General features: G+C 38.7%; 1 non-coding gene across 1 annotated transcript; it reads left to right on the top strand.

Moving 5' to 3' along the window:
* The first annotated feature begins 522 nt into the window (after nt 1-522).
* Nucleotides 523-594, top strand: trnaw-cca. Its single transcript has one exon. It is a non-coding gene; the product is annotated as a tRNA-Trp (tRNA).
* The last annotated feature ends 7,626 nt before the right edge of the window (nt 595-8,220 follow it).

Raw genomic sequence — 8,220 nt, 5'->3', positions numbered from 1 at the left:
CTGAATATGTTCAAAACATGACAGGCTGGCTTATAATTGTCCACAATCCTGCACTTTTTAAGGACAGCTATAAGCATGGAAGAGGATGCAGCTTTGTTTTACTGAAGAGGAATCCGCACCCTCAGGTCTGTGACGAAAATAAGGCCGGATGGCTGCATTTTTAGTGGGCAGCTCCTTTTAAAAGCCCTCTCTCTAGCTAAATTTGACCTATTCCTGTCCATTTAAGTGGTAACATTAACCCCTTAAACACTAAGAGCCCACACTTCAGTTCCTCAAACTCATATTAGTTTTATAGCAGTTACATAATAGTTAACAAATAACTCATGGTTTTTGCTGCATAACATGCAAAATGAATAATTAGCTTAGAGCTGAATGGGTTAAAAATGTCTTCTTTTTCTCTTGCTCTGCCACTTGCTTTTGCATTCTGTGAACTGAATCAGGGTGCAAACCTTTAATTCTGAGTGCACTTTACAGTAGGTTCAAGCTAACGTTGGCTACACTGCAGGTAGACAGCCTTGTGAGGACCTCGTGGCGCAACGGTAGCGCGTCTGACTCCAGATCAGAAGGTTGCGTGTTCAAATTACGTTGGGGTCAAATGCTTCTTTCAAAGGGGCAGTCATGGGCTGGAGGTTAGGGAACCAGCCTTGTGACCAGAAGGTCGCCGGTTCAATCCCCTCAGCTGACAGTATGTGACTGAAGTACCCTTGAGCAAGGCACCCAACCCCCAACTGCTCCCCAGGCACCGTGGATAGGGCTGCCCACCACTCCGGGCAAGTGTGCTCACTGCCCCCTAGTGTGTGTGTGTGTGTGTGTGTGTGTGTTCACTAGTGTGTATGTGGTGTTTCACTGCACGGAAGGGTTAAATGCGGAGGTCTAATTCCAATGTGTTCAGACACAGTTGGCTAAAAAAAGGTTCATTTCATTAATTTTTTTTCACTTTTTCATTCTTAGCAACCTCAGGATGGCTTTACAAAACATTGTCGTGTCTCCAAATGTTTAGCTCTAAACTGCAATTCCATATAGAATTTTCAGAGATGTTAGACCTGTTTTTAACCCTTTAAACACTGAGTGCCTGTATGTGTCCAGGCTTCAGTTCCTCCCTCTTAGAATAACATAACTCACTTATTAGTTTCATAATAGTTACCAAATATTTTATAGCAAGAATATAGTAATAATATAATAATAGTATAGTGTGGTATAGTAATAATACAGACCCACACACACACTAAGCTGCTTATCCTTCTGGGTCACGGGGTGGGGAGGTACTGGAGCCTATCCCAGCGGCCACCAGTCCATCACAGGGCAGACATACAGACATATAAAATTAATTTATATACAAAATACACTCACACCTAGTCCGATTGGCCTAACTGCATGTGTTTGGACTGTGGGAGGAAACTCACATACTTGGAGAAGCCTGGTCGCGGGCTGGGGAATCGAATCCAGGCCTGTAATAATAATATAGTGATAATATAGGTTCGTTATAGTATAGTGTAGTATATAGTAGTTATATTTAGTAATACAGCACAGTCATAGTATAGTATAATGTAGTAATAATATAGTACAGTAATAGTAAAATGTAGTAATAATATAGCACAATAATAGTATAGTATAATATGGTAATAATATGGTATAGTGTAATATAGTGATGGTACACACTTTAAAATGATTGTTCTTCAAGGATTCACAAGTAAAGAAAATGGTTCTATATAGAACCATGACCACTCAAAGAACCTTTTGCATATTAAAATGGTTCTTTGCATGGTGAAATGGTTCTTCAGATTGATGGAGGATGTGTTGTATATGGTTCTATATAGAACGTTTTTGAAAAGGGTTCTATATAGCACCACAAATGGTTCTTCTTTTGTTACAAGCTTGACATTGTAACAATAAAAGAACCCTTTTTAGTGCTATAAGAACCATATACAGTACATACATATACATATATTTAGCTCAAGATTAATAACTGAAAAATAAGCCTAGTATTCAATGGCTCAGAGTGGACAAGAACACCTTTAGATTATCAAATGCTACTGAATCCTACTGAAAAGTTTGAAGGAGTTGGAATCATCTTTAGTGCTGTGTTGCTTTGTAGAGTGGGTGGGGCTGTAAAGGCCTTATTACAGCCATACAGAGGCTACTCAGAGAACTGCTTATGTAAGAGGTCTACACCCAAACCACTTAACATTACTTCTCAGTCAGGATGTAGTGAGAGTATACTCAATAACTCTCTGTTGTGAATTATGACATTTAGAGCCATGAAGGAGGAATTCTACTGGGAGTACAGTACACTGAAAAAATAATGCACTGAATGTCTATAATTTCCACATAAATAAAATATATTACATCAACACAATCACTGCCAACAATATAGAAACTGAAAGGCTAACTGAAGCATCATGAGAAATTGATGCACACATTTGAATGGTCAACTAAATGTATTACTTTTTTACTCCACAGAAGAGTCCGAGACAGACTATGACTGGACATGTTCAAGCACCTCTGTTGAAAATTTGAGCAACAACGCCTGAAGCATGTGGAACACATGGTTGCTAAAATGAAAATCAGGCAGAAATGTCACTCATGAAGCACTTTAGCTTGCGTCATGTATAAAGCCCTTCCTGGGCGTGTGCGGTTGTGTTTGTTGGTGCCAGAATCTAAGTTGATGCTAAAGCCTTCTTGATCCAAAACAGGATGCAAGAATTCTGCTTCCTTCCTGCATCTATTGTGTCTCACATGTACACTTGAGAAAGGCCAATGGAAATTCAGTGACAGCAGGGCCTAAAGCACTCCTTTAGCGTAAACTGTTAATGTTGTTCTTTGGCAAGGAATACCAAGAGGAGACAGACTAGACAAGGCAAAATATGACAACCATTCAAACATCTCTGCTGGAGAGCTGGAAGAAGCACAAATAAAGTACTAGCTGATACATTTGATATCAATGAACTGGACAGCACAAAATTTTGTTATATGACCCGTTTCTGTTTTATGAGAAGGGCTGAGGGTTCTGGACCTTCTAAGAGTAAAGAGACCCCCCATAAGAAAGGCAAAATTGAACCTGGGGGCTCCTTTGCCAGTTCCTTGAATAAAACCCACATTTTCTGTCAAAATCAAGGCCCTCACATCACATGACTAGCTAAGATTTCATTATGAATAGCATCAGATTGCTCCACCTGGATAAACCATAAACTCAGACAGGCCAAATTAGTAACATAACTGTATAATATAGAGCACTGAGCTGTGTTGCCAAACTGCAAGCCACTGAACTGAATCATAATTTGGTTTTACTTCTTATGGGACCCGCCAAGCTGAGGAGTATATCCACTTTTCACTATATAACTAATATATTTTATGTAATTAGCTAAGAAAAGTAAGGCTATTAGACCTGATTGCCAATGTGTTTTTGTATCAGCTTAGAAGTTATGAAGGGCATGAAGTGTTTTTCTTTTCTTCTTTAATTTTGTTTACACAAAGACAAATGGAAAGTTGGAAAAATAATTTAAAAGTCTGTAAAATCATTTAAATTAATAGAGTTATTAGGCTAAGAGTAATGCCTAATATTACATTTAATAATAATAACATTTTATTTGATAAGCGCCTTTCAAGACACCCCAAGACACTGTACAATAAAAATAACAAAGACAAAAAATAAAAATAAAAAAATACACTAAAAATAATCATAATAAAAAAAATAATAAAATCACAGTACTGGTTCACCCAAAAGCCATCTGGAAAAGGTGGGTTTTAAGACCAGCTTTGAACATAGCCAGTGTTGAGCAAGCACGCAACTCAGAGGGGAGACTGTTCCACAGCTTGGGGCCAGCAACACTGAATGCCCTGTCACCAACAGTACACATCTTAGAGGGAGGAACTTTGAGCAAATGTGAATCCGAGGAGCGAAGAGTGCGAGCTGGAGAGTATAACTGAAGCAGACTACCAAGGTAGGAGGGGGCAAGGCAATTCAAAGTTGGACTGATGTGCTCCCAGGATCTTGTGTGGGTTAAAACCCTAGCAGCTGAATTTTGCACATACTGCAGCCTATTCAGAACCCAAGCAGGGAGTCCATGTAGCACAGAACTGCAGCAGTCAATTCTAGATGTTACAAAAGCATGGATAACAGTCTCAGCAGCAGAAAAACAGAGAAAAGGGCAGATCCTACCAATGCTCTTCAAATGGGAAAAAGGCTGCCTTACAAATGTTCTTGATATGGGGTTCAAAAGACAGAGTGGAGTCAAAAATCACTCTCAAATTTCTAATCTGGGTCGAAGAAGAGACAATATAACCAGGAATAGAGACAGTAGTGTTGCTTATCTTTTTAATCGTAGCTGGAGAGGCAATTAATATGGCCTCCGACTTATTACTATTCAGACTCAGGAAGTTCTCAGTTATCCATGCCCTAACATCAGCAAAACAATTAATCAACGCCGAGGGTGGTAAACTGTGAGATGGTTTAGTATATATATAGATCTGCACATCGTCCGCAAAACAATGAAACTGCAATCCATGACGCCTGATGATGTCACCAAGGGGGAGCATGTACAATATAAAGAGCAAAGGGCCAAGAACTGACATTTGAAAAAACTGCAGAAATAAACCACAAAGAAATATTATTAAGCATAATATTCATCAATTTATAGGTCACCCATCAACCAGGGGACCCTCCAAGAGCTCTGCCACAATCTGAACCCTGAAAAAGTGTTAAAATTAGTCTGTCCATGCCCTGCCCTCACAAATGCATTGTTACTTTGCAGAACATTGGCAACAGCCCCATTCAGCAGAGGTTTAAATTTAGGTCTTGCTAATGTTGAGTTTCCAGGTAAAATGCTACACACTACAAAGATGCTGTAGCTAATCGAGACCAGCCAGGATGGAAACGACACATTCGTCATGCTAATGTTAGTTTAATTACACAAGAAAAAAAAACACCCAAACTATCTTTCACATGAATACTTAAAGTATCATTTAAAATGAATAACAAACTATAAATCTCTATATTACTACAACAACTGTCATTTCTCATTAGGCTGAATAAGATTTTTGCCTGTGTTCTGTAAAGCTTGTCCAACCTCACAATGATTGCTGCATCTGTACGCAGAGCATGGATAGGCCTATCTGGCAGATATGATGGCTTGTAAAAAGAAACAAATCTCAGACTCCAGCTTTCTTGCTTCTTGTTGTTTTTTTACAAACGGGTGGAGACAGAGTGAACGGCCTACGAATCACAAAAGTAGAACATTTTATTTTCCCAGTGTTTGTTGTACTGGTCATGTGTTTCCTTCAGACACTGTTATCTGTTCTGTGTGATCTCTCATGAAGGATTTAACTGCAGGATGGCATTTTCGACATCTGCATGGAAGATTAGATAGCAATCGAAGGTTGAAGCCAGGAGACATATCTAGCAGTGGGAAGATCAACAGCTTCCCTGAGAGCATGAATCTTCTCTGTGGAACAGAGGTTTTCCTCTGGAAAAAATGACCCGATTCTACAGAAAAACTTGTGGTTCCCACACAATGGACCAAATGATGATAAGCAGGAGGGTAATTCTGCAGAATTCTGCTGTTACTCTGAGTGCAGACTTTGGGAAGTTTGGGAGCAGACATAAATATGGCAATTTTCTACAAATGTTAGTGCACAGATTCTATTTATTTGCTGAGTTAAACATATTGGGGGAAGAAAAAACAAAATGTGCCATAACCTTTTGCACAGGCCTCATTTTATGTTGCATTTTCCCCCCAAATATGTTTCATTCTGCAAATGAACAGCAATTCTGCATTAACATGTACAGGGATGTGTTCTCTGTAGAGGGTGTGTTAACTTATTTTCCACTTAGAAAATCAATAAAACAAGTAAATTGACCAGGGGCGGCCAGACTTCTGCATGTGACTGTATTTACAAGTGATTTTTGATTTGTTTGGGTCATGAGAATGTGGGCTTTCAAACAGGTATAAATAAAGTGGGCTTAACTTGGTGCAAAGTTCTCACTAGTATTAAACCAAGTTGCAAAACGAGAACAATTAATCAAAATAGGACTTCTTAGGCACAGCAACAGAACAGTAATTATCAGGACTAAAATCAGTGCAGACAGACTTGAGTCTTTCTCTTTTAAAGTCAACGTGTGTCACATTTTCTTTCCATACTGTGAGAAATCAGGGAGGGTCTCTGAGCTAGCTGAGCGTTTTTGCTTGTTGACATGTAGGGCTGGGGAGAAGTGAAACATGATATTGTAGGTTAATATTATTTTTTTTCCCACCCACTGCATGGTGCATGGTGATGTAATCAAAACTCAGAAAACATTTCAGAGGTGGGCTACACTTCGATTAAGGATTTGGGAAAATAGGGACATGAATGTTTTCTTTCCAGTATTAGCATCAACTGCCCAGGAATTACGAATGAAAAGCCATCTGGCTAAATCTGCCACATTTACATTATGAAATAATGATGATGATTAATGTGTATTGTCCCTATTAAATTAATAAAGTGCAAAAAAGGCTATTTTTGATTTCAGGTTGACTTTAAAGCCAGTCAGATCTTGAGGATTTAGTAATATTTTGTTTTGATAAAGTTGAATTGCATCTATTTGCTGTGATGTTACCTTGATTGATTGGTGTGTTTTTACAGGATGTAAGCAGAGCTAACTCGAATGAACTTCCTTTCCAGCAATTCAGCAGAGGTGTTTTCATAACAGACTGAAACACGTCCACTGATTTTCCCTCACTGTTTATCAACTTCATCATGTGAACTGAAGGAAGCACCTAATGGCTTTAAGGCTGCCAAGTCCTCGTTTCCACTTCATTGTTATTAATGCTCCAATCTTTACTCCCTACAGGTACTAAAAGAAATAACCTGTCTTCAGAAGACCTGGAGCCAACGTACTGAAGATTTTAGCACATGCTGAAATTGTTTACACATGTAAAAGATGAATACGTGACTTCAAGCACATAAGGTGGAAATTAGGGTTGTAATGATAGACAATGTCATTTTCCACGGCTGGCAGACATCATGATGTTGAATCAGGTACAAGCAGTATTTTAATAATGTCCCTTGTATTATCACCATGGTGGCAAGCTAGCAGGGTTAGCCCAGAGCTATTTGGGATTTTTATGTCAGATCTAGTTTAAATATGGATATTTGTAGCTCGTAACATTTGTAAGCAACATTCTTTTCTTTGTATGTCACCGGTTTAGGTAACACTTTATTTAAAGGCTTGAAGTTAAACTTGAAGTCTGTCTTTTACTATTGTAGCAGCTTTCTGCTACCTGTCCAGTCTGCTAGTGAGGGCAGAATATAGCCAGTTGTAAAGAAAACACAACACGTAAATTAAAGGTAATCTGCAAACAGTGACGTTCAACTGGCAATTTATCATCTGATTTTAACTGTAACTACTGGACATTTTCAGCGAGTCAATATGAAGCCACAGTCTCCTGTCTGCTGAAGCTCTGCTCTATTTGTGTGAAGCACTGCTGTTCTTGCCATAATTTCATCTTCACTTGGCTGTACTGACAGCCGCAAATGACACGATGTCCCAGAATGCCTTGAAGACATTTAATTAGACAAAACAGTAACTTAAAAAATAAGCACGCTTCTTTACTTTGCTAAAACGGTAAAAATGACACTTCCATTCCCTAATCAAATATTTCAGCTATAATCCAAAAACACCGCGGTCAGGTAAAAAATAAGGTGGATACAGAGGAAAGACAAAAGAAAAATAAGGAAAGTTGGGTGAGTAGGAGAGGATGGGCTGCAAATGGGCTCAAATGTGAATGGCCCCCAACCCTGCCAATGACATTCATTGCAGTGTTTCCCAGTAGACATCATCATAATAGGTAGACATCGGCTAACCCTTGTGGAAATGCAATCCCTGTTAAGGGCTGCTTATTGAAAATACTTCCATCATGTTTCACAGACGGGTAAAGTAGTGACCAATACCTGTGTGTTTTTTTTTATGACTGCAAATTTAAGCAGTGTTATATAAGATATTTTAGATGAATAGACTCCTGCAAGACAGAATTGATTCACCATTCATTCCACATCTTTAACCCTTGAGACTCCTCAGCGCTTTTTCATAAACAAATACAAATACAGACGAGATTTATTTTCATGCACATTTTTATTGAACAGTATTATAAAATACTTTTTAATAGTTGTGAGTGCATGCGTCATCTGCCAACAGTTTGGAAGTTAAATTACAAAAGCAAGGCTTAATGTTGTGTAGTGAATTAC

The sequence above is a fragment of the Colossoma macropomum genome, unplaced genomic scaffold (genome assembly GCF_904425465.1).
Source record: "Colossoma macropomum unplaced genomic scaffold, Colossoma_macropomum, whole genome shotgun sequence".
Classification (NCBI taxonomy): domain Eukaryota; kingdom Metazoa; phylum Chordata; class Actinopteri; order Characiformes; family Serrasalmidae; genus Colossoma; species Colossoma macropomum.
Note: the sequence above shows the minus strand (reverse complement) of the source record. Positions and strands in the feature narration are given on the sequence as shown.